Source organism: Mobula birostris, chromosome 2 (assembly GCF_030028105.1).
Source record: "Mobula birostris isolate sMobBir1 chromosome 2, sMobBir1.hap1, whole genome shotgun sequence".
Classification (NCBI taxonomy): domain Eukaryota; kingdom Metazoa; phylum Chordata; class Chondrichthyes; order Myliobatiformes; family Myliobatidae; genus Mobula; species Mobula birostris.
This window is the reverse complement of record NC_092371.1, coordinates 8352670-8380641: the sequence shown is the minus strand read 5'-3', so window position 1 is coordinate 8380641 and position 27972 is coordinate 8352670.

Here is a 27972-nt window from a genome sequence, read left to right as displayed (position 1 = left end):
AAACTTGAAGAATCAGAAGCTGAAGAGCAGTCTGTTAGAACTTTATAAAATTATCCGAGGCCTACATAGTGACAGCATCTTTTCCCCAGGGTGCCAAACCTAGAGGGCATAAGTTAAAGGTGAGAGGGGGAAAGTTTAAAGGAGACTTACATGAAAAGTTTTTTTTTAGATGGAGGGTGTGCTGGGTGCCTGTAACGTGCCAGGGAAGGCGGTGGAAACGGAGATAATAGTGATATCTCAGAGGTTCATGTACAGATATGTGAAGAGGCAAGGAGTTTGACAAGAATCGGTACGTCACCAAAGGCATGAGCAAATTTCTGCAGATGTACTGTGGAGTGCATTCTAACTGGTTGAATTGCCCTCTGGTAAAGAGGGCCCACTGCACAGGATTGGAGAAAGCTGGAGAGGTTTATAAACTCAGCCAGCTCCATCATGGGCACTAGCCTCCTGCTAGCCAATGACATCTTCAATAGCTGATGCCTCAAAAAGGCAGCATCCATCATTAACAGCCCCCATCATCCCCTCTTCTCATTGTTACTATCTCTGATGGTAGTAATGAGCAGGAACTTGAAGACACACACTCAATATGTCAGGAAAAGTTTCATCCTCTCCACCGTCAGGTTTTTGAATGGACAATGAACTGATGAATACTCTTTTTGCTCTACTCATTTACGTTGTAATATATATTTCTTATTCTAAGTTGTATATTATATGCATTGCACTGTACTGCTGCCACAAAACAACAAATTTCATGGCATATGTTTGTGGTAATAAACCTGATTCAGATTTTCATGAAACCTAATCCCTTCTGCCTGAGTTGTGTCCATATCCTTCCACTCTCTGCAAATCCACGTGTCTATGTGTATCTGCCCCCGGCACAGCATTCCAGCCACCCCCCATCCGCTGTGCGAAAAAACTCCTCCATGCATCAATAAAGGGGGCTTTTCAGCGACTAGTGGCGTTCTGCAGAGTGTCGGGTCCATTGGTTTCCATGATACATGTCAATGATTTGGATGACAGAATTGGAGGCTTTGCAGTCAAATGTGTGGATCATACAAAGATAGGTGGAGGGGCAGGTAGTGTTGAGCAAGCAAGGAGTCTTCAGAGGACTTAAGACAGATTTGGAGAATGGGCAGAAAAGGTAGAAGATGGAATACATTGTCGGGAAGCAAATGGTCATGCACTTTGGTAGAAGGAATAAAGGAGGGGCAGACTGCTTTTCCAAATGGAGAGCAAAATCAGTAATTGGAGGTGCAAAAGGACCTCTTCTGAGGAGCTCAAAGCTGCTTTTAACCCCACCATGTCCATCCTGATCCCACCTCCCACTGCCCTCTGACTTGATCGCCATCAGGGAGCGCCAGATCTTCCGCCAGCTAGCCTCATTCCGAAAGCGGACAAAGCTTGTTCAGTGGGGAGGGAAAAGAACAAACCTCCTTCTGCGCAATTCACTGTCAACATGAAGCTACGTTGCAGCTTTATAAAACTCTGATTGGTCCGTGTCTGGAATATCGCATACAGTTCTGGTCACCCCAACACAGGAAGGATGTCGAGGCTTTGGAGAAGGTGCAGAAGATACTCCCTCGAAGTCTTGTGCTAGAATGAGAGGTTCAACAAAGTTGGGTTGTTTTCTCTGGAGTGCCGGTGGCTGAGGCGAGAACTGCTGGAGGTTCATAAGATAATGAGAGGCATAGACAGAGTAGGCAGTATCTTTTTTCCAGGGTTGAAATGTCCAGTACCAGAGGGCATGCAGGAGATGTGAGGGGCCGAGTGGAGGGTGCTGGGTATGTGCTGCCCGGGGTGGTGGTGGAGACAATAACATTAGGGACCTTTAGGTCGGCAGGTGAATGTGAGGGAAATGGGAGTTGGTGGATATTATTGTAGGCAGAAGGGATGCAGTTAGTTTTATGAGTTTGGTACATCATTGTGGGCTGAAGTGCTGCTCCGTGCTGTACTCTTCTGTGTGTTATGAGCAACGTGGCAGGTACTGGCACGGCTCCAGTGGACCAAGGCCAGACAAACAAGATGTCCTTGTTACCACCAGCTTATCTCTTATCTGCAGCTGCATACAGAATGCATTGTATAACAACCTCTCTTAAACAGGAAGAGGGTGATTTTCACAGTCCTGGGCGATCCCTGTGATCAGTTGGAGTCTATCTACTTTCCACTTGCCCCTGACAAAATGTAAAAATAGAAACTCAATAAAAACATTGGCCTGGAACAAGGTAAACTCTGGGAAAGACTGCCTTTACAGGGAAAAGGAATCCTTGCCTTGAGGATAGGAACAGGAAAAAGCTGTCCCACCAATTACTCCCAGAGTCAGAGACAAAATGAAGCTCCCTCCACACTGTCCCATCACACACTCCCGGGTTCAGACACAGAGTGAAGCTCCCTCCACACTGTCCCATCACATACTCCCGGGGTCAGACACAGAGTGAAACTCCCTCTACACCCTCCCATCACACACTCCCGGGGTCAGACACAGAGTGAAGCTCCCTCTACACTGTCCCATCACACACTCCCGGGGTCAGACACAGACTGAAACTCCCTCTACACCGTCCCATCACACACTCCCGGGGTCAGACACAGAGTGAAACTCCCTCTACACTGTCCCATCACACACTCCCGGGGTCAGACACAGACTGAAACTCCCTCTACACTGTCCCATCACACTGGCCTCTTTGATTCCCTTCTCCCTGAAACCGCCCACCACACCCCTACACACACACACTCACCCCACACACACACACACACACCACACACATATTCACACACCCACACTTGCACACACAAAATGGGCCTGACGTACTCAATCTATTACAGCTGGCCATTCAGCCCGGGTGTACAATGGGATATCAGGGGTATCCAATGCAGGTCACTGGAATGCGCTTTGGGTCTTTCTCGCGGGCTGTGCCCGCCTGTCATTTCAAACAGCCCTCAGTGCCATGGTGAAAGATTTCCCCCCATCCAGAGGTCAATCCAACTGCCCAGGGAGGGGATGGAAAGTTCACAGACAGTGTGAGGTCCTCGTCCCAGTGGTCTAATGTACTATATATGGTCTTAAATTGCTATAATCGATGAGAAAAGGGATGGCTGTTGGCACGTTCCGAGTACTTAGAACATAGAGCAATACAGCAGAGACTTTGCTGATCTTTCATTCTACTCCAAGACCAATCTAACCCTTCCCTCCCACATAGCCTCCATATTTCTATCATCCATGTGATTTCCAAGAGTCTCTTAAATGCCCCTAAAGTATCTGCCTCTACCTCCACGTCTGGTAGCGTGTTTCACTCTCTGTGTAAACAACCTGTCATGACATCTCCCCCCCCCCCACTATATTCTCTGATAATCACCCTAAGAGTATGCTTCCTCGCAGTAGCCATTTCTGCCCTGGGAGAAAGCTGCTGGCTGTTTGCTCAACCTATGCTACTTATCATCCTATACAACTCTATTATGTCACCTCTCATCCTCCCTTGCTAAGTCAAAAGCTCAGCTCGCTCAATCTACCTTCATAAAACACGCTCTCTAATCCAGGCAGCGCTCTGGTAAATCTCCTCTGGACCCTCTCTAAAGCTTCCACATTCTTCCTGTAACCAGGTGACCAGAACTGAACACAATATTTCAAGTGTGGTCTAACCAGGGTTTTATAGAGCTGCAACATTACCTTGCGGCTATGGAACGATTCCCCGACTAATGAAAGCCAACATACCAGACCACTTGCAAAAATCCATTTCAATGTATTGGTTCTCTAGTCTGTCTGCAAGATTTGTTTGCTGTGTCAAGGCAGGAGGAGAAACACTGGCTGTCCACTCTGTCATTGCTTCTTATCATCTCTATCAAATCACAACTCATCCTCCCACTTCAAAGAGAAAAGCCCTAACTCACTCACCCAGTCCTCATAAAGCACACTCCCCAATCCAGGCAGCATCCTTGTAAATCTCCTCTGCACACTTTCTAAAGCTTCCACATTCTTCCTGTAACGAGGTGACCAGAACTGAACACAATATTTCAAGTATGATCTAACCAGGGTTTTACAGAGCTGTAACAGTATCTTGCGGCTCTTCAACTCAATCCTCTGACTAATGAAAGCCAACGCACCACACCATTTGCAGAAATCCTTTTGAATTTATTGGTTCTCAAGGCTCTCTGCAAGATTTGTTTGCTGTGTCAAGGCAGGGAAATTGGAACAAGAAGAAAATACCATTTGATAACAAGTTCAGGATAAAGTTCAGTTTATTGTCATTCAATCATACACATGTATATCACCAAACGAAACATCGTTCCTCTGGACTGAGGTGCACAACACAGTACCTATAACTCACAGTACATAAAGTAGAATTACCACAAATAAATAACAAATAATAACCACAGAAGAAAGTTCTGCTGGAAATCCACAATGTACACAAAATTCTGGAGGAACTCAGCAGGTCAGGCAGCGTCTATGGAAATGAATGAACAGTCAATGTTTTGGGCCAGGACGAAAGGAAGGGGGGAGATGCCAGAATAAAAAGGTGGGGGTGAAGGGAAGGAGGACAGGCTAGAAGATGCATTTATGACACAAAAAGTAGACCGTACATCACCTCAGGCGCTTCATAAGTGATGAGACCTGGGTGGTGTCAGGGAGTTCAGTAGTCTTACGGCCTGGGGGAAGAAGCTGTTTCCCATCCTAGCCGTTCTCATCCTAAAGCTATGGTACCTCCTGCTTTATAGTAGGGGGGTCAAAGAGATTGTAGGGCAATCGGACACTGTGACAGTTGTGTTACAGTGGGCAGCACCATCATGCATTAGCTCTTGGCTTCTCCAGGGGCCACTTGTTGACCTGGATGCCTATGTGATGTTCAGGAGATTCCCAGGAGCTCTACAAATCATGAAGGACATTGGTACTGAGATATTGGGTTGGCCACATTTGAATAGTATGGCAAAGAAGAGCCAAATGGCCACTCTTGCTCTTGCTTGGGGTGGAGGACCAACACCTCGTGCTTCTCTAGGTAGTCTCCAACCTGATGACATGAAGATCGATTTCTCCTTCCGGTATTTATTTCTCTCCCCTTTCCCTCTTTTTTCATCCCCACTCTAGCCTCTTACCTCTTCTCCTCACCTGCCCGTCACCTCCCCCTGGTGCCCCTCCTTCTTCCCTTTCTCCCATGGTCCAGCCTCCTTCCTCTCCAGCCCTTTACCTTTCCCACCCACCTGTCTTCACCTATCACCCTCCCCTCTCCCTCACCTTTGTATTCTGGCATCCTCCCCCTTTCTTTCCAGTCCTGATGGAGGGCCACAGCCCAAAACATCGACTGTTTATTCATTTCTACAGATGCTGCCTGATCCGCTGAGTTCCTCTGGCACTCTGTGTGTGCTGCTCTGGATTTCCAGCATCTGCAGAATTTCTGGTGTTTATTCTTGTTCCAATTTCATGTTGCCCCACACACACATTATCCCCTACTGGGACATAGGCTGAAGACAGTGGCTCACCAGAGTCCTCTGTCCTGCGTCAGCCTTCATGTTAACACAAAATAATCTGCAGATGCTGTGATCAAAGCAACACTTTCAGTACGCTGGATGAACTCAGCAGGTCGGGCAGCATCAGTCAGAAACGATGAGTCAATGTTTTGGGCCAGAAACCTTTGTCAGGACTGAAGAATGAAAGATGGGGAAGGATTCGAAGAATGCTTGTAGCTTCAGTTGAAAGACCAGTAATTTGAAAGACAAAGGGGTGGGGGAGGGGAAGCATTGACGTCATAGCCCTTGAAAACAATGGGTGGTAGAAGGAGGAGGTGGAACCATGAGGGAGCTGGGGGAGGGGGGTAGAGTGAAATAGGGATAGAGGAAGGGAGGGGGAGGGAATTAGCGGAAGCTGGCGAATTCTATGTTCATACCAAGGGGCTGGAGACTACCTAGATGGTATATGAGGTGTTGCTCCTCCAACCTGAGTTTGGTCTCATCATGGCAGTAGAGGAGGCCATGTACGGACATATCCGAATGGGAATGGGAAGCAGAGTTGAAGTGGGTGGCTACCGGGAGATCCTGTCTGTTTTGGTAGACGGAGTGGAGGTGCTCGACGAAGCGGTCCCCCAATCTGCGTCAGGTTTCACCGATGTAGAGGAGGCCGCACCGGGAGCACCGCCTCCTTCTACCACCCATTGTTTTCAGGGCTATGACGTCCCTGCTTCCCTTCCCCCACCCCTTTGTCTTTCAAATTACTGGTCTTTCAACTGAAGCTACAAGTATTCTTCAAATCCTTCCCCATCTTTCATTCTTTACCCCAGTCTTCATGTTGTTCCCAAGTGTGGTCCATCTAGGTGAAGATCCTTCCTCTCCCAGGGATGAGGTCTATGGAGCTTCAGTTGGAGTTTCTGTAGCTCTGGGTTTTTATAGGATGGGGTTTCTAGCCCCACGGCCAACCCTCCTCCTTTCCCAGCTGGGGTTGGGACCATCCATGGTGGAATTAATTTCAGGTTGGCGTGAAGGGGAAAACAGACAGTGAACTTCCACAAGTTTAGTGAGATACTAGACCATGTAGCACAAAGACAAGAAAATCTGCGGATGCTGGAAATCCAAGCAACACACACAAAATGCTGGAGGAACTCAGCGGGCCAGGCGGCATCTGTGGAAAAGAGTAAACAGTCGATGCTTTGGGCTGAGACCCTTTTACCTGTCCTGATGAAGGGCCTCAGCCCGAAACGTCAACTGTTTACTCTTTTCCATAGATGCTGCCTGGCCTGCCGCACTTTGTGTGCGTTGCTGGAAAGTGCAGTCACTCCTGTCACGTTGGCACACAGGAACCAGCGATGCAGAGTGGGGAAGTCTGGGTGACACCAGCTAGCGCAACGCTTTACGTCGCCAGCTCGAAGATCGGGGTTCAATCCTGAAGGAGCTTGTCACGTTCTCCCCGTGACCTCATGTCTCCCCTCTGGGTGCTCTCGTTTCCTTCCACTTCCCAAAGTTGTACGGTTAGAGTAGGGTTGGAGAGTTGTGGGCATGCTACATTGGTGCCGGAAGCACATGGGCAACACTTGTAGGCTGTCCTCAGCACATCCTTAGATGCTGTTGGTCTTTGATACAATCACTCCAGGTTCGGCATGTCTCAATGTACGTGTGACAAACAAAGTGGGCACCCCAAGCAGCTGGACAGGCACCATTGACAAAAAGTCCACCAAATTCCATGGCTTAATTGTCCTTCACTGCCCTCCCCTCCTTCCCCTTCCCTCTTCCCCTTCTACTCCTCTCCCACCCTCCCCAAATGGTGATAGCCCAACAGTGGGAGAAACTCACTCTCACTCACTCCTCCTCCGTCCTACCCTCTCCACTTCTCTTCTCCTCTTCCCCCTCCCCTTCTCCTCCTCTTCCCTCCCTAGCACTGCACCCTCCTCTCTCCTCCTTCTCCTCCTCACTCTCTGCCTTAGTCATACCCCCACCCTCCCCTCCTTCTCCTCTTCCCCGGAACGTCCCTCCCCTCACCTACCCCCCCTAGCACTGCACCCTCCTCACTCACTACCCTACTCATCTCCCACCCTCCCCCTCCTTCTCCTCTTCCCCGGAACGTCCCTCCCCTCACCTACCCCCCCTAGCACTGCACCCTCCTCACTCACTACCCTACTCATCTCCCACCCTCCCCCTCCTTCTCCTCTTCCCCCTCTCCTCCCCGGTGTCTCTAGCTGGTCGGGTCACCCCCTCCCCCCCCCCGGAGATAACTCCAGCTGCTGGCCGAGGTGTGATGAGTATCAGTGGACGAACAAGGGGACCGAGAGCTTGTAAATGAATCTGTCAACAGCCACGCAGAGAGCGCACGGGCTCCTTGCCTGAAATTTCCTTCAGCTCCTGATTAAGTGTCGGTTCTGTGGGGCCCGTCGTGCTGCTAACATCTTGTCTTCACCATCAAACCTCTAACCTCCAACCTCCAACTCACCCTGCACATCCTCCACACCTCCCCCCCCCCCCCCCCGGCATGAGTGTCCCGCTTCTGGGCTGCGTCTCACACACAAAATTCAGGTCAGGCAGTGCCTATGGACTAACTTAAAGGTCGTCGTTGCAGGCCGAGACCCTTCGTCTCTCCTCCCGCATCACCTGGTCTCTCCTATTACAATGATGAAAGGTCTCAGTCCGAAACGACGACGTTCCGTCTATAAATGCTGCTGAGCTCCCCCAGCATTTTGTGTGTGTTATTCCGGGGTTCCAGCATCTGCAGAATCTATGGGGTTAGCCACTTTGCCGTGGGGTCTGTTCTCTGGCTCGCTGTTCAAGGACACTGGTGGATAGAGGGTGCTTGCTACCAGCTGCCTGTTTCTGGAAGACCACGGCTTGTTCGCTGTCCTTGATAATTCCTTAACAACAAACACAGGAGATCCTGCAGGAAGTGAAAATCCACAGTAACACCCACAAGTGCTGGAGGAACTCAGCAGGTCAGGCAGTGTCTATGGAGGGGAATAACCAGTCCCTCAGTACTGCCTCTCCCACGGTGTATCAGGTCACGTTTATTAACACTGATAGCCACTCAGTGGCCACTTTATTAGGTACACTGGTACACCTGCTCGTTAATGCAAATATCTAATCAGCCAATCATGTGACAGCAACTCAATGCATAAAAGCATGCAGACATGGTCAAGAGGTTCAGTTGTTCAGACCAAACACCGGAATGGGGAAGAAATGTGATCTAAGTGACTTTAACCAGGCAATAATTGTTGGTGCCAGACGGGGTGGTTTGAGTATCTCAGGAACTGCTGTGCTCCTGGGATTTTCACGCACAGCAGTCTCTAATGATGCGAAAAATAATTTTTTTTAAAAATCCAGCAAGTGGCAATTCTGTGGGCAGACATGCCTTGTTAATGAGAGAGGTCAGAGGAGATTGGCCGGACTGGCTCAAGCTGACAGGAAGATAAAACAAATTACAACAGTGGTGTGCAGAAGAGCATCTCCGAGTGCGCAGAACGTCGAACCTTGAAGTGGATGGGCTACAGCAGCAAAAGACCAGAAACATACAGTCAGTGGCCACTTCATTAAATGTGCCACACATTTTAATTCCACATCCCATTCCCATTCTGACATGTCTATCCACGGCCTCCTCTACTGTAAAGATGAAGCCACACTCAGGTTGGAGGAACAATACCTTATATTCCGTCTGGGTAGCCTCCAACTTGATGGCATGAACATCGACTTCTCTAACTTCCGCTAATGCCCCACCTCCCCCTCGTACCCCATCTGTTACTTATTTTTATGCACACATTCTTTCTCTCACTCTCCTTTTTCTCCCTCTGTCCCTCTGAATATACCTCTTGCCCATCCTCTGGGTCCCCCCCACCCTTGTCTTTCTCCCCAGACCTCCTGTCCCATGATCCCCTCGTATCCCTTTTGCCAATCACCTGTCCAGCTCTTGGCTCCATCCCTCCCCCTCCTGTCTTCTCCTATCATTTTGGATCTCCCCCTCCCCCTCCAACTTTCAAATCCCTTACTCACTCTTCCTTCAGTTAGTCCTGACGAAGGGTCTCGGCCTGAAACGTCGACTGCACCTCTTCCTACAGATGCTGCCTGGCCTGCTGCGTTCACCAGCAACTTTGATGTGTGTTGCTTGAATTTCCAGCATCTGCAGAATTCCTGTTGTTTGGGTTTGAAAAATAAATGCTAGCTTTTCTAAAATTGACTCCTTCTACCTTAGGCCACGAACTTATCAACATAGTCCAATTAGGCCAATCAGCCTATCGAATCTGTTCTGCTATTTTATTATGGCTGATGTATTATCCCTCTCAACCCCATTCACCTGCTTTCTCCCTTTGACACCCTTACTAATCAAGAACCTATCAATCTGCCTTTTAAGTATACAGTACCCAATGACCCGGCCTCCGCAGCCATCTGTGGCAGCGAATTCTACAGATTCACCACTCTCTGGCAGCTGGAAGCATCTGTCCACTCGCAGCCTGAGGGAAGACACCACAGCAAAACAGTGGCATGTTTTAACCCGAGAGGTTCTGGTAGGTTCCCCCTTCCTTTCCAGTCCTAACGAAGGGTCTCAGCCCAAAACGTTGACAGTTTATTTTTCCCTCTCTCTCGGTGCTGCCTGACCTGCTGAGTTCCTCCAGCATTTTGCGTGTGCTACTCCGAGGTTCTGCGAACACAGGAAGTGCAGAGAAATACAAACACAAAACGCTGGTTGAACTCAGCAGGTTGGGTAATTTTGTTTTGTGTGGTTCCCAGCATGCTGGGGGTGGGTTTTATTCAGACTTGGTGGGGGCACTCTTCAGCGACATCGATTTAATCAGTAATTAAACTCGGGGCCGATGGATCTCATCCCCTGGGGTGGTTGGAGGAGGTGGTTCGGACAGCGAGGTGTGATGGGAAACTCGATTATGACAGATGACCTGCTTTAAAAGTTGTGATAAACAAAAGAGTTTCTGCAGGTGCTGGAAACGCTTAGAAACACACACACACACAAAATGCTGGAGGAACTCAGCAGGTCGGGCGGCATCTATGGAAGGGAATAAACAGTCGACATTTCAGGCCGAGACCCTTCATCGAGACTGGAAGGGGGTTGCAGAATAAGAAGGTGGAGGGATAAGGGACAAGCTAGAAGGTGATGGATGAAGCCAGGTGGGTGGGTGAGGGGATAAAGTAAGAAGCTGGGAGGAGATAGGTAGAAAGGGTAAAGGACTGAAGAAGGAGGAATCTGATTGGAGAAGGGACTGGACCATGGGAGAAAGGGGAGAAGAGGCACGGGGGTAGCTGATAGGCAGGTGAGGAGAAGAGCTATGGGGCCAGAGTGGAGAACTGAGGAGAAGGGAAAAGGGGACAAAAAAATTACTGGAAATTCAAGCAACACACACAAAATGCTGGTAGAACACAGCAGGCCAGGCAGCATCTATAGGAAGAGGTACAGTCGACGTTTCGGGCCGAGACCCTTCGTCAGGACTAACTGAAAGAAGAGCTAGTAAGAGATTTGAAAGTGGGAGGGGGAGGGGGAGATCTGAAATGATAGGAGAAGACAGGAGGGAGAGGGATGGAGCCAAGAGCTGGACAGGCTATTGGCAAAAGGGATACGAGAGGATCATGGGACAGGAGGCCCAGGGAGAAAGACAAGGTGGGGGGGAAACCCAGAGGATGGGCAAGGGGTATAGTGAGAGGGACAGAGGGAGAAAAAAGAGAGAGAAAAAAAAATAATAAATAAATAACGGATGGGGTATGAAGGGGAGGTGGGGCATTAGCGGAAGTTAGAGAAGTTGATGTTCATGCCATCAGGTTGGAGGCTACCCAGACGGAATATAAGGTGTTGTTTCTCCAACCTGAGTGTGGCTTCATCTCTACAGTAGAGGAGGCCGTGGATAGACATGTCAGAATGGGAATGGGATGTGGAATTAAAATGTGTGGCCACTGGGAGATCCTGCTTTCTCTGGCGGACAGAGCGTAGATGTTCAGCAAAGCGGTCTCCCAGCCTGTGTCGGGTCTCGCCAATATATAGAAGGCCACATCGGGAGCACCAGACGCAGTTTATCACCCCAGCCGACTGAAGGAAGGAGAATTCGATGTTCATGCCATCAGGTTGGAGGCCGCCTAGAGGGAGTATGAGGTGTTGCTCCTTCAGCCTGAGAGCGGCATCGTCATGGCAGAAGAGCAAGCCATGCACTGAAACGTCAGAATGGGAATGGGGATAGGAATTAAAATGGTTGGCCAACAGGTAACAAGTTCTGAAAGGGTTTTGTAAAGGTGATTTATTAAGCTGGGGAGGGACGCTCGGTAGGGGGCAAGGGTGGGGAGGGTATTATCAGGAGGGCAGCAGGGAGGACGCACAGGATAAGCACCTACCACCAGGCTCAAGGACAGTTCTACCCAACTGTTATCAGACTTTTGGATGGTCCAAGATTGACGGTAACCTCACAATCTACCTCGTTATCACCTTGCACCTTATTGTCTGCTTGCACTGGACTTTCTCTGTAACTGTAACACTTTCTCCTGCCTTCTGTTATTGCGCTGCCCTTGTACAAACTCAAAGCACTGTGCGACGAATTGTCAAAGTGTCGAAGCCTCAACCACCCTGTAATAGAGTCAAAGGACAGCACACCATAGAAACAGGCCCTTCAGCCCATCTAGTCCATGCCAAGCTATTTAAACTGCCCCTACTCCCATTGACGGTACTCCTACCATCCATGTACCTATCCAAACCTCTCTTAAACTGTGAAATGGAGCTTGCATGCACCTCTTGCCCTGGCAGCTCATTCCACACTCTCATGACCCTCTGAGTGAAGAAATTTCCCTTCAGGTTCCCCTCAAACTTTTCACCTTTTACCCTTAACCTATGACATCTGGTTGTAGTCCCATCCAACCTCAGCGGAAAAAGTCAGCTTACATTTACCCTACGTCCCTCGTCATTTTCCATACCTCAATCAAATCTTCCCTTTACCTTCAGCATTCCAAGGAATAAAGAGCTAACCTATTCAATTTTTCCATATAACTCAGCTCCTCCAGTCTTTACTTTACTTTATTGTCACCAAACAATTGATACTAGAACATACAATCATCACAGCGATATTTGATTCTGTGCTGTGTGCTCCCTGGAGTACAAATCGATAGTAAATAGTAAAAGTTTAAATTATGAATCATAAATAGAGAATAGAAAAGGGAATGTAAGGTAGTGGAAAAAACCGAGAGGCAGGTCCAGATATTTGGAGGGTACGGCCCAGATCCGGGTCAGGATCTGTTCAGCAGTCTTATCACAGTTGGAAAGAAGCTGTTCCCAAATCTGGCCGTACGAGTCTTCAAGCTCCCGAGCTTTCTCCCGGAGGGAAGAGGGACAAAAAGTGTGTTGGCTGGGTGGGTCGTGTCCTTGATTATCCTGGCAGCACTGCTCCGACAGCGTGCGGTGTAAAGTGAGTCCAAGGACGGAAGATTGGTTTGTGTGATGTGCTGCGCCGTGTTGATGACCTTGGCAACATCCTTGTAAATTTTCTCTGTATTCTTTCAAGCTTTTATTTACACCTTTCCTATAGGTAGGTGACCAAAGCTACACACCATTATAGTATTCCATTTTATTCTCTCCACATTCCATAAGACCATGAGGTATAGGAGCAGAGTCAGGCCATTCAGCCCATCGTCTGCTCCACCATTCAATCCCAACTGATCTTTTTCAACCCACAACCCTTAACCCTCTTAGCAAACAAGAACCTATCAGTCTCTGCCTTAAATGCACTTTGACCTGGGCCTCATAGCCCTTGGCTTCCACAGGTTCAATATCATCTGGCTAAAGAAATTTCTCCTCATCTCAGTGTTCGAAAGGGACATCCCCTCATTCTGAGGCTGTGGCCTCAGACTCTAGACTCTCCCTCTCATGGCTTGGTACGGCAACTGCTCCGTATGTGGCGGCAAGGAACTTACAGAGGGTTGTGGACAGCTCTGCACGTCACAGGAAGCAGCCTCACCTCCGCGGACTCTGTCTGCACTTCTCACTAAATCAGCCAACATAATTGAAAGACCCCACCCCCGCAATACATTCCTTCTTTCCCCTCTGTATTCGGGCAGAAGACACACAAGCTGACAGCACATACCACCAAGCTCAAGGACAGCTTCTATCCAACTGTTATCAGATTATTGTACTAGAAAGTGGGCCCTTGCACTCGCAGTCTACCTCGTTATGATTTACGGCCCATTATGCCGCTGGCATTTCGGGCAGCAATGGAGGCCCTCCATCTCTGGTGATGTTCAGGGCTTCCTTCATCGTGCCAGTAGCTTCCTTTCGGTTTTCACTTTTGTCAGTCATGCAAATCCCGGGAGAGGAGACTCAGGAATACCCTCACACTCGGATGCAGAATGATACTTCATTGCTGTTTCCATAACAAGTTTTGTTTGACCAGTCAGGGTTGTTCGCCCTGAGCTGAACCCCTGATCCTGGAGGACCGGTGGACCACTCTGAGTCTGGCCTCTACCCTTTGACCTGTTTGGCATGGGTGACCCCCTAGCAAGAGCCAAAGCAGAAAGCCCTGACTCCAGCCAGCACAGCCCTCCGGGTCATTGAGGTATGCAGGTCTCCAAACACAACTTCAAGGTTGTGGTCCTCTCGGGGGAACCTCATTATGACCTTGCACTTCATCGTTTACCTGCACTGCACTCTTCTTGTAGCTTTTACACTTTATTCTGCGTTGTTATTGTTTTACCTTATTCTAGCTCAATGAACAGCAGGCAGGACAAGCTTTGCACTGTACCTCGGTATCTGTAGCAATAATAAACCGATTCCAATATCAATACTGGATATAGCTTTTCCATATCCGGTCTATCCAGAGCTATAGGAAGGATGTGGAAGCATTGGAAAGGGTACAGAGGAGATAAACCAGGATGCTGCCTAGTTTAGAGAGTATGCATTATGATCAGAGATTAAGGGAGCTAGGGCTTTACTCTTTGGAGAGAAGGAGGATGAGAGGAGACATGATAGAGGTGTACAAGATAATAAGAGGAATAGATAGAGTGGATAGCCAGCGCCTCTTCCCCAGGGCACCACTGCTCAATACAAGAGGACATGGCTTTAAGGTAAGGGGTGGGAAGTTCAAGGGGGATATTAGAGGAAGGCTTTTTACTCAGAGAGTGGTTGGTGTGTGGAATGCACTGCCTGAGTCAGTGGCAGAGGCAGATACACTTGTGAAATTTAAGAGACTACTAGACAGGTATATGGAGGAATTTAAGGTGGGGGCTTATATGGGAGGCAGGGTTTGAGGGTCGGCACAACATTGTGGGCCGAAGGGCCTGTAATGTGCTGTTCTATTCTATGTTCTATGTTCTCTATGTTTCATTTACCAAAATGTTTCAATGAGATTCCACTCCCCACTCCCCTCTGCCAGCACCTCATCTTTCTGACTGCCATGGAGGACTGGGATCTATCGCCATCTCCCTTTGGCCTGCCCCAGTCCACACCCTGGAAAGCAATTCCCATCTACCACACAGTAGGGACAGCAGTGGCCAAGAACCCACCGACCTCTTGGAATGTAAGACAATCCCGAGTAATAACCCCACATGGTCACGTGGAGAACGTGTGAACTAAAGATTCAAAGTTAATGATTCAAGTTTGTTGAATGTCATTTCCAGTTCACAAGTGTAAAGGGGAAGGATAGAATTGAACAATTGTTACTCTGGAACTGACACAGCACAGAAAAACGCAATAAAAAAATAAAGAATGTCAACATTTTAAAAAACAATAAGAATGGTTCAGTACATAAGACAACTAAATATACATGGATTGATTGTACTGTATGTCCACACAGTGAAGCCAGGCACAGGAAGGTCTTTACATAAGGTGAATTTGACAGGAAATGATAAAGTATTGCTGGTTGGGGTGGTCTAGTGGGTGGAGGTGTTGATCAGCCTTACTGCTTGGGGAAAGTAACTGTTTTTGAGTCTGGTGGTCCTGGCGTGGATGCAACAACAATATCACCCCCCCCCCCCGCCCCACACAAAGACTGCACCAAAAGCCAGGATCAACCCCGGGGTCCCTGGGCGTGTGAGGAAGTGCCCTCCCCCACCACTGTGCCACTGGGAGGGATCGGGAGGGAGGCATCCATCGCAGAGGGAGGGCTCTGGTGCCAGCTGAATGCTGCTTGTGGATCCACCATGCTTTGTCCATCTCTGTGCCCCATAAATTACGTGTTGTAAATTTTTAAAACCTGACTAAAAGAAATATAACTTTTTATTAAAGATTGCTGGTGCTAATGTATTAATGCTGGCTGCCCACGCATCAGCTGTGCAGGGAAACTGCTGTCAGGGTGAATGATAAGGCCAGTCTCCAGCTGCTGAATTCACTGCTGCTACAGAGAGCCCAGAGCAACCTCACGCTGACAACAACACCCCTACACCCCTCTCTTTAGGAGGGATCCAGTGTGGGTGACAGGTCTGCAAGAGTTGGTTCAATACCTTGTAACCTGTGCATTGTCCCATCACACACTCCCAGGGTCAGACACAGAGTGAAACTCCCTCCACACTGTCCCATCACACACTCCCAGGGTCAGACACAGAGTGAAGCTCCCTCCACACTGTCCCATCACACGCTCCCAGGGTCAGACACAGAGTCAGGCTCCCTCCATACCGTCCCATCACACACTCCCAGGGTCAGACACAGAGTGAAACTCCCTCTACACCGTCCCATCACACACTCCCAGGGTCAGACACAGAGTCAGGCTCCCTCCACACTGTCCCATCACACACTCCCAGGGTCAGACACAGAGTCAGGCTCCCTCCACACTGTCCCATCACACACTCCCAGGGTCAGACACAGAGTGAAGCTCCCTCCACACCATCCCATCACACTCTCCCAGGGTCAGACATAGAGTGAAGCTCTCTCTATACCGTCCCATCACAGACTCCCGGGGTCAGACACAGAGTGAAACTCCTTCTACACAGTCCTGTTACAACACGCAGCAACCAGGCCAGCTTCCGGGCTTTTGACGCTTGGACTCTCCTATGGATACTGTGCTGTAACTGGTTCGGCCCCTTCAAAGATTCAGGACCGTCCCGCTAATTGGGAATCATGTTTTCTGCGCGAAGAATCGAGTATTTAAAGAGCACCTGAACGCAGCCTCAGTTCTCAATCGTAAGTCCTATCAGTGATGTCGTCTAACATTTGTTTTGTGCTCACTTCGTGTCCAGTTTGATACCATGTCTCGATTCTAGCCTCGGATACTCCAGCATCTGGGTCCAATCCATCCTCGTCAGGGTCTCTGGTCACACTATGGTTGAGCCAGTATGGATTCAGCGGGGTATCAGAGTCTTTCATCCGCTGTGACCGGCCACTGCGAAGATATTTCCAGACGGAGCCTGGAGATACACGACGTCCAGGTAGCCGTTGGTCAACATTTGCAAGGAGGAAGCCAGAGTGGGTCGGGAGAGACGGTGGTTCCCGCTACGGAGCCAGTGCATCTTCCAGCCCCGGAGAGATTCGACAATGACCCGGGCTCTTGCTGCGGCTTCCTCATTCAATGCACATTCGGTTCGAACTGCAGCCGTCCCGGTTCCCCTCGGACCGCGGACAGGTGGCTTTCATTCTCTCTCTTCTGACTGGAAAAGACCTGGCCTGGGCCACCGCGCACCGGGCACGAGGGTCGGAGGTTTGCTTGGATTTGAAGTTACTCAAGGCCGCTACGAGCCGTCCCTCGGATCGTCTGATGAGCATTTGGTAGGGCCGATGGTCAGGGGCCGAATTCACTCTCAGGTTTCGGACCTTGGCCAAAGAGAATAGCTGGAATGGGGGAGGCCTTGGCCAGCCTGTAGCGCCAAGGACTCCGAGACGAACTGAAGAATGGTCTCTCCTTGGGAGAGCCAGCGGAGGACTTGGAGGTTCTGATCGACCGATCCATTTGTCTCGATAAGCGTCCGGCAGAGCGCAAGTGGGACTACATCAAGAGGTCGACGAGGGCTAGCTCGAGCCCATCGAATTCTCCCCCACCCCCCACCCTCCCGATCTCGGACCATGACCAGCTCGTCTCCGGTCGAGCCCATGCAAGTCGGCCGCACACGAATCTCCGCCGGTGAGTGGTTCCGGCGTCAGAGCCGGGGTCGTTGCTATTACCACCGGGAAGCGGGTCACCTGAACGTCCGAAGCTGCAGCCGTCGGGAGAGCTGTTAAGGCCGTCCGGTGACGGGAGGACTGAGATGGTAGCAGCCACCCCACCCATCCCCGCCCCACCCCAACCTCATGGATTTTGGTTTCACGTTGTTGTCTTGGATTATGAACTGACGAGAGGTGATTTTTGTTTTGGACTCTGGGGCAGCTGAAATGTCCTGGACGTGGGAACCGCCCGTCAGCTCGACATACCGCTGCAGGAGTTGAGTCAGCCCATGTCCGAAACTGTGCTGGACGGCCGTCCGCTTGGTTCCGGGCAGATCCGGCAGCAGACTTTGGCTTCACGGATGAGGATAGAGGATCACGCGGAGGACATTAGTCTCTATATCACCGAGTCTCCTCACATACCCTGATCCTCGGGCACCCTCGGCTGGCCTGTCCCAGCATAACCCTTCCGTAAACTGGAAGGACGGGAGGATCACTGCATGGTCCAGTCGCTGCAAGAAGGTATGTTTTCGCCTTGGTGTTCCGGCCCCCAGACTATCCCGAGACCAGCGGCCGGCGAAGGGGCAGATTTTTGTTCGGGGTAACGTGGAGCCTTCAGGAAACCCAGTCCGAGGGCAGACGAGCCGGCCCCGGCCAACACGGCCGTGGGAGTCCCGACCCCGACCAGTCAGGGGCGCGTAGGAATTAGATCTGCAGTTCAAGGGCAAGCCGAGGATATGCCCAACCAGTCTGGAATTCTAGCAGCTAAGCCAAAGGGCTCCTGTTGCCTACAGAGAAGACTCTGGGGTCTGCCGAATCACCCCCGCTACCCAAGCTTCAGGAGTCACCCTCGGAGGAAAGGTCATTGCAGTTCCCGAACCGGTTCGAATCCCTTCCGTCTGCAAAGATTCGGAAGAGGCCTGAGCGGGGGAAAGGCCTCGACTCTCTCACTGCACCGACCTTACCACTGTGCAATAGATTGGGGTGTATGGGGTGTCAGGGAGGGGTAGCATCCATGGTGGGGGGACATGTCGCGTCCTTTTCAGGGCGGTTAGTCCACCTTTGGTCCCCACCTGGCACTCAGCTCTCACCTGTGGCTCCCCGTAGCTGTTTGCATGCGACAGCACCAGACCCCGGGCAATGGCTTCGACAAGCCGGCTAAACCAGGTGAGGGTAGCCGACGGGTCTCAAACCCTCGGTGAGATAGGGAGTTGTCTATTCCAGCATGTGAAGACAGACTCCGGTGGATTGAGCGGACGAGACCAATGGAAGGTCCAACGGTCAAGAAGGCGGTCTCTGCAAGCGTCGTGGAACGTGTAGAGCAGGACAAGACACAGAAGACGTCCCGGTCATCCACTGCGCCCAGTCCCATCTCCAGCCGTCTAGACTCTGTCTTGCCACTGGATCCAGATGGGAATTGGGAAGAGAGAGTGAGACTGACGCTGCGCAACTCTCCCTCACTTAAATCCAAATCACGCGCTATGGTGTCGGGGTCCTCATCGATGTCGACGATGGACGAACAACAATAGATTTACTGCCTGGTACTTGACCAGCGGGGCCCATTATAAGCGCGCTCAGGCCCGGAGGGAGCCGCGATGGAGGAGTATATAAAAGGAAGCCCTTCCCCCCGGCGTTCATTTGACTTTCCACCACTCCAGCCGGAGCTTGCCTCTCGAGCCTGCGACTATGTATTGATTGTAGAGGGCTGAATCACATACCGGCCAACAATCGTTGCGCTCTTCCTCATGGTCCCCGCCTTCGGGACTCTCCAAGGGGCAGGAGTATATTCGAAGCTAGACTTGCGGAGGCGTACAATCTGGTTCGCGTAAAGGAGGGTGACGAGTGGAAGACGGCATTAAACACACCGACAGGTTATAACCCTTCGGCCTTACGAGAGCGCCGGTAGTTTTCCGGGCCTTTACTAACGATGTGCTCCGGGATGCTCACCATAATTGCGCCTTCGTCTACTTGGATGGCATCCTATTTTTCTCGAAGTTCATGGAGGGACGCGTTATTCGAGTCAGAGAAATTCCAAGGACTCCGATGACCGAGGCGTCCACCTCCACGATGAAGGGAAGGTCCGGGTTAGGTGCAGCCAAAATGGGAAAATGTTGTGACCCGCTGTCCGACCTCTGCGAAAGCAGCCTTCGCTTCGGTAGTCCAGATGAAAGGGGCCCCTGGATCTTTTGGTTCGTGCTGTCAGCCGAGCCGCCCCTGAGCTGAAGTTTCTGATGATCTTGTGGTGAATGTTGGCAAATCAAAGGAATCGTCAGACTTGTTTCACACCGGATGGTTGTGGCAAATCTCCCCCTGGATGGTTGTGGCCAATCTCCCCCTGCCTGTTTCTTGTTAGGGTCCATCTTGAGATGAGATGATGAAACCTAAAAATGGAGGCTGCGTGAAATTCGGACCTCTCCAGCTCGACGTGAGGTCAATGATCAGAAACCTCTTTAGGATATCTGACGTGAGCGAGGTGCTCCTCGTGGACTTCGAGAAAATGAGGATGTCATCAAGCTGACAAAGACGTACTTATGGTGAACGTCCCAGACCACGTTGTTAAAGGTCTGGAAAACCGCCGGCACGTTCACAAGGCCGATGCGCATGACCCGATAGTGCTGTCGGGGTCCCTCGGAGAATCTCGAAAGCAGTGTTCATGAATGGAAGAGGGGAACAATTCACGACTGTTATTTAATTCATCTCTCTATGATCAATACTGTACATGGCCGTAGGCTCCCGTCCTTTTTCTGTACGAAGAACCCAGTCCCGGCTGGAGAGGTGGAGGGCAGAATCAATCCCAGTGCAAGAGCCTCCTTTATGTAATCCCCCATAGCGCTTCTCTCCGGGCCTGAGAGTGTCATGGTCTGGTCCGGTCCGTGGAGTCCGCGTTCCGGTTCACGGTCCGGTCCGTGGACTCCGGACTCCGGGTCTTCCGGCCGTCCCTTGTTTCCGTTGGGCTTAATCATAGGCACCTGATGCTCGTCTTGGGGCTGGGAATATAAGTAGCCCTGGGTTCGAGTGTGGTTACTGGTTTGTCTTGTCAGTATCCCGTCCTCGCCTCCGTGGTGTAAGTCAGGCCGTCTTTGCCGTTACCCTGCGGTTGGATCTGTCCCTTCTTGTCCTTGCCTCCGTTGGGTAAGCCAGGCCGTCTTTGCTGTTACCCTGAGGCTAGATCTGTCCCTTCTTGTCCTTGCCTCCGCTGGGTAAGCCAGGCTGTCTTTGCTGTTACCCTGAGGCTGGACTGTTCCCTTCCCTTCCCCTTCCTTCTGAAGCCTTGTCCGCAACCTTGTCAAGTTCTACCACTGGAGCGAGACCGTAGCCTTCCTGCGTCAAGATAAGGAACTGTCTATCGTTGAGTTGGAACTGTCTCTGTGTCTACGCCTTCCCTAGGTAGGTCCGGCCGTTTGCCGCTACCTAGTGTTAGGAACCGTCTTGTCGTGTTCAGTATTCTGCGTAGAACCCCGGCCCCAAGTCCTGCTCCCACGGAGGAGTCCTGTCTCTGGGTTCCGTGTACGAGTCCCGGCCCTAAGTCCTGTTCCCGGGGGGGGGGGGGGGGAGTCCCGGCTCTGTGTTCCATGTCCCTGTGTTCCTGTCTCTCAAGTGCAAGGCTCTGTGTTCCCGTGCTCTAGACCAAGGCGCTGTGTTCCTGTCCTCCCCAAGACCAAGGCTTTGTGTTCTGCGTTCCTGCTGTCCCAAGTCCAAGGTTCCAAGGTTCCGAGGTTCCTGTCGTCCCAAGTCCAAGTCTCGGCTGTTCCTGAGTACCAAGTCAAGGCTTCGTGTTCTCGTCCTGTCCATGTTCTTCGTCCTGTACTGGAGTTCCCTCGTCTTTCGTTCTGTCCTGTAGCCTCACCTAGTCCTGTCTCCCAAGACCACGTCATGTGTTCGCCTAGTTCCGGAGTCCGAGCCCGAGTCAAGACCCAGGTTCTGGGCCCTTGTCCGGTCTCCGGCTCGGAGTCCAAACCCTGGCTCCTAGTTCCCAGTTCCTTGTCCTGGTCCCGCTTGCCTAGCCAATGTCCTAGCCCAAGTCTGTGTTCTTGTCCCAGCTGTCTAGTCAAGTCCTGTTCCTAGTATTTCAGTGTCTGTCTTACATTTGGGTCCGCTCCCAGCGCCCCCACTTGTGACAGGGAGCGTGTATAATCAAACCCGCGGAGGACAGGTACCGGGCAGAAACTCTATTACATAGTCATAGGGTCGGTGTGGTGGGAGTCTTTGTCTTTCCCTTGCTCAATATCTCTTCCAAATCGTTGTAGACGGAAGGGATTTCTACTGGCTTGGGCGGCAAGGACGACTCCTGAAGCTTGGGTGGCGGCGGTGATCCGGCGCACCCCAGAGGTTCCTCAACAGGTTCACAAGAGTCTTTAAAGAAAGGCCAAATCACAGACCAAATCCTCCGTTGCATCCTCAGACATCGGCAGCGAGGCGCGGCAAATAGGCCTTGCGCTCCTGGGACTAGGCTTCAAGGGTCTACGTTTTGGAGCCTTCCCCTTAGGTGGGATCTGGCGACTGGAGGCCTTTGGTTTAGCTGCTAGAATTCCAGACTGACTGGGCATTTCCTTGGCTTGCTCCTGAACTAGAAATCTAGTTCCAACGTCCCCTTCGTGGACAGGGTCGGGACTTGCACGGGCCTGTTGGCTGGAGCCGGCTTGTCTGCCCTTGAAGGCGGGACTGGGTCTCCTGAAGGCTCCCCGTTACCCCGAACAGAAGTGTGCCCCTTCGCCGGCCGCTGGTCTCGGGAGAGTCCGCGGGTCGGAACACCAAGCCGAAATCATACCACCTTGTAGCGATCGGACGGCGCAGTGATGCTCCCTCTGCCCGTTCCAGAGAGACCACGGGCTCCCATCTCCGTGGACCTTGTCACAGGTCTTCTTCCTTCGAAGGGGAAGATCATCATATTAATCACACATTTTAATTCCACATCCCATTCCCATTCTGACATGTCTATCCACAGCCGCCTCTACTGTCAAGATGAAGCCACACTCAGGTTGGAGGAACCACACCTTATATTCCGTCTGGGTAGCCTCCAACCTGATGGCATGAACATTGACTTCTCCAACTTCCGTTAATGCCCCACTTCCCCTTCGTACCCCATCCGTTATTTATTTATTAGTTATATATATTCTTTTTCTCTCTCTCCTTTTTCTCCCTCTCTCCCTCTGACTATACCCCTTGCCCATCCTCTGGGTCCCCCCCCCCTCCTTTTCCTTCTCCCTAGGCCTCCTGTCCCATGATCCTCTCATATCCCTTTTGCCAATCACCTGTCCAGCTCTTGGCTCCATCCCTCCCCCTCCTGTCTTCTCCTATCATTTCGGATCTCCCCCTCCCCCTCCCACTTTCAAATCTCTTACTAACTCTTCCTTCAGTTAGTCCTGACGAAGGGTCTTGGCCTGAAACGTCGACTGTATCTCTTCCAAGAGATGCCGCCTGGCCTTCTGCGTTCACCAGCAACTTTGATGTGTGTTGCATGGTAATTGTGGACCGTTTTTCGAAGGTCTGCAAATTCATCGCCTCGGACAGACTACCATCTGCGGTGGGGGTGGCCGAGATGGTCCCGCACCAGGCCTTCAGGATCCATGTATTTCCGGTGGGCATCGCGCCGGATAGCGATCTGAAGTTCGCGTCACTCTTTTGGACGACGTTCTGTAAGTCGATTGTGACAACGGCGGGTCTCTGGGTTTCACCCGCAGTCCAGCGGCCAGTTGAAGGGTGAACCAAGATTTGGAACGACCCCTAAGGTGCCTGGCCTGTACGTCATTTGGCGAACGGGATATCCCCTTTCGAGTGCCAATTTGGGTATTCTCCGCCTCTCTTGAGCAGGGGGCCGAGGCTGGGAATCCTGCGGCCGAAGACCTAGTTCGGCGAGGAGAGGTGGACTAGGGCAATGAAATTTTGATGGCTTCTACCCGGAAGGCTGAAATAAAGGCTCACCGCAAGGGAAGTCAGGGACCAGTTTTGCAGCCCACTGAACAGATCTGGTTGTCAAATCAGGATTTGCCTCTCCGAGTGGAGTCCAGGAAATTGGCGCCCAAGCTCATTGTACCCTTCAAGATTCTTAGGAAAGTAAATCCAGTGGCTTATACCTTGCAGCTTCCCAAGACCCTCAAGGCTGACCCACTTCCCACATTTCCAAATTAAAACCGGTAAACACCAGTCCTTCAGTTTCGCCGCCGCCCAGATTTATCGATAGGGAACAAATCTTCGCCATGAGAAGAATATTGGATTGTGTTCAAACTGATATTTGATAGGGGGAAAGTAAAGTCTGGCTTTGCAGTATTTCAGTGGAGGAAAGGAAATTACAGTGGTATGAGAGAGGAGTTGGCCAAAGTAAATTGGAAGGAGATGCTGACAGGGATGACAGCAGAGCAGAAATGGCGTGAGTTTCTGGGAAAAATAAGGAAGGTGCCGGATAGATGTATTCTTAATATGGCAAAGTAGTACAACCGTGGCTGACAAGGTAAGTCAAAACTAATGTAAAAGCAAAAGAGAGGGCAGACAGCAAAGTAAAACTTAGCAGAACGGTAGAGGATTGGGAAGCTTTAAAAGACCTGTAGAGAGCAACTAAAAGAATCACTACGAGGGAAAGGATGAACTGTGAAAGCAAGCTAGCAAACAATATCGAAGTGGATAGAAAAGACTTTTTCAATTATATAAAAATAGAAAGATGAGAGTGGATATAGGACCACTACAAAATGAAGCCGGAGAAATAATAACAGGAGACAAGGAGATGGCAGATGAACTAAATTAGTACTTGGCGTCAATTTTCACTGTGGAAGACATTAGCAGTGTGCCAGATGTTGAAGGGTGTGAGGGATGAGAAATGAGTACAGTTACTATTACAAGAGAGAAGGTGCTCATAAAGCTGAAGGACCTAAAGGTACCTAAGTTACCCAGACCCGATGAACTACACCCTAGGGTTCTGAAAGAGGTAGCCATAGAGATTGTGGAGGTATTAGTAACGCTCCTTCAAGAATCATTGGACTCTGCCATGGTTCTGGAGCACTGGAAAATTGCAAATGTCACTCCACTCTTTAAGAAAGGAAGTTGTAGACCAGTTAGCCTGACCTTAGTAGTTGGGAAGATATTGCAGTCAATTAAGGATGAAGTTATGGAGCACCTGGTGACACAGGGCAAAATAGGACAAAGTCAGTATAATTTCCTTCAGGGAAAATCTTTCCTGACGAACCTGTAGGAATTCTTTGCAGAGATTACAAGTAGGATAGATAAAGGGGATGCAGTAGATGATGTATGTTTGGATTTTCAAAAGACCTTTGACACGTTGCCACACACGAGGCTGCTTACTAAGTTAAGCGCCCATGGTATTACAGGAAAGTTACTGGCATAGTTAGAACATTGGCTGATTGGTAGGAGGCAGCGAGTGGGAACAGAAAAATGCCGGTGATTAGTGGTATTCTGCAGGGGTCAGTGTTAGGACCGATTCTTTTTATGCTGTATATAAATGATTTAGATTATGGAATAGATGACTTTGTTGTCAAATTTGATATGAGGATTGGTGGAGGGGCAGGTAGTGCTGAGGAAACAGGAAGGCTGCAGAAGAACTTAGACAGATTAGGAGAATGGGCAGGAAAGTGGGAAATGAAATACAATGTTGGAAAATGCATGGTTATGCACTTTGGTAGAAGAAATAAATGTACAGAATATTTTCTAAAGGGGAGAAACTCCAAAAATCTGAGATGCAAAGGGACTTGGGAGTCCTTGTGCAGAACACTCTAACGGTTAACTTGTAGATTGAGCCTGTGGTGAGGAAGGCAAATGCAATGTTAGCATTCATTTCAAGAGGTCTAAATTACAAGAGCAAGCATGTGATGCTGAGGCTTTATAAGGGACTGGTGAGGCTTCACTTTGAGTATTGTGAACAGTTTTGGGCTTCTTATCTAAGAAAAGATGTGTAGGCATTGGAAAGGGCCCAGAGGAGGTTCACAAGGATGATTCCGGGAACGAAGGGGTTATCATACGAGGAACGTTTGCTGGCTCTGGGTCTGTACTCGCTGTGATTTAGAAGGATTGGGGGGGGGGGATCTCATTGAAACATTTCGAATGTTGGAAGTCCTATACAGAGTAGATGTGGAAAGGATGTTTCCCATGGTGGGGGAGTTTAGGACAAGAGGGCACAGCCTCAAGATAAAGCGGCTTTTACTTAAAACAGAGATGCGGAGAAATTTCTTTAGCCAGAGGATGGGGAAGTTGTGGAATTTGTTACCACAGGCAGCTGCGGAGACCAGGTATTTGGGTGTATTTAAGGCAGAGATTGCTAAATTCTTGATTAGCATCGGCATCAAAGGCCGGGGAGTGGGGAGAAAGATCAGCCATAATTGACTGGCGGAACAGATTCGATGGGCCAAACGGCCTAATTGCTCTCCCCTTGTCTTATGGTGTTACAGTCTAATGGTTTATGGATTCACGAACTGTTGGGGGTGTTCAGCAGTTCGTCGTGGACAGGGAAGGATTCGGACCCAAGGAATGGCGCTGGGTTCCTGAAAGGGACGTCCTGGATCCGGCCCTCATCAGTGACAACCATCACCATCTCTCCAAGCCGACAGGGTCGTCAGGAGTCGACCACTGGGGTGGGGGTCCTGTTCCGACACGCACCCAACCGCACCAGCTTCCGGAGTTAAGGCTCCCGGACTCTCCTGAATATGGGTAGCTGCTTTCGGCTCCTCAAAGATTCAGGATCGTACCGCAAATTGACAATCCTGTTTTGGGCGTCAAGAATTGAGTGTTTACAGAACACCTGAACAGAGCCTCGGTTCTCAATCGTAAGCCTTACAAAGTGATATCGTCTAGCGTTTGTTTTCTGCTCAGTTTGCTGCGGGGTCTCGATTCTTGCCTCGGAGACTCCAGCATTTGGGTCCAAACCATCCTCGTCAAGGACGCTGGTCACGATCCCATCACATGCGCTCCTGGGGTCCGACACAGAGTGAAACTCCCTCCACACTGTCCCATCACACACTCGGGGTCAGACACAGAGTGAAACTCCCTCTACGCCGTCCCATCACGTACTCCAGGGGTCAGACACAGAGTGAAGCTCCCTCTACACTGTCCCATCACACTCTCCCGGGGTCAGACACAGAGTGAAACTCCCTCTACACTGTCCCATCACACACTCCCGGGGTCAGACACAGAGTGAAGCTCTCTCTACACCGTCTCATCACACACTCCCGGGGTCAGACACAGAGTGAAGCTCCCTCTACGCCGTCCCATCCCACACACCCACGGTTAGATACAGAGTGAAACTCCCCCTCTGATCTAATTTTAAGACACAAATTTAATAAATCCACTTCCCACATAAGCTGTTAACCTTTGTGAATGAGTTTGTTAATTTGATGTTAATTAACGCCCAATTAGGTTTTGTCGGGCTTGCCTTTTATCACCGGAACGAAAATGCGCGAAGCACAATTTGTGTGCGATCTTGAGATTAGGGAGTGTGATCTATGTCTGTACATGCATCTCTCGTCTGATCTTGCTCCCCCGCTCTTTGCATTGTAACTCGTAAACAAAAGAGATCCTGCAGATGGTGGAAATCTTGATAAAGGCTCTCCGCCCGAAACGTCGACTGGTTATTCCTGTTGAGACATGCTGCCTGAGCCGCCGAGTTCCCTTGGCATTTTGTGTACGTTGCTTGTAACTCACTGGATGGAAGGGCTACAGGAAGATTCAGATTGATTTATTTATCACGTTATACACACAGTGCAATGTGTGGTTTACATTAGCAACCAACACACCCAAGGATGTGCCGGGCGCAGCCTACAAGTCTCGTTTCACATTCTGGCACCAACATGTCGTGCCCACAATGTTCTGCAAAACAACAGCAGTGAAACAACAATGCCAAAACAAACCCCTTCCCTCCCTCCCATCCACCCACTCACGCACACAGGAAGCCCATTGGCTGAAGCCCGGAAACCTGTCCTGTCCTGGAGTTGTGTGTGTGTGTGTGTGTGTGTGTGTGTGTGTGTGTGTGTGTTGGGGAGGGGTGTGGGAGAGAAAGAACGCCATGATAACACAGATGCTGGAAATTCAAGCAACACATATCAAAGTTGCTGGTGAACGCAGCAGGCCAGGCAGCATCTCTAGGAAGAGGTACAGTCGACGTTTCAGGCCGAGACCCTTCGTCAGGACTAACTGAAGGAAGAGCTAGTAAGGGATTTGAAAGTGGGAGGGGGAGGGGGAGATCCAAAATGATAGGAGAAGACAGGAGGGGGAGGGATGGAACCAAGAGCTGGACAGGTGATTGGCAAAGGGGATACGAGAGGATCATGGGACAGGAGGCCCAGGGAGAAAGAAAAGGTGGGGGGGGAAACCCAGAAGATGGGCGAGGGGTATAGTCAGAGGGACAGAGGGAGAAAAAGGAGAGAGAACATGAACGTGGCATGAACATCAACTTCTCAAACTTCCGCTAATGCCCCATCTCCCCCTCGTACCCCATCTGTTATTTATTTATTATTATTTTTTTTCTCTCTCCTTTT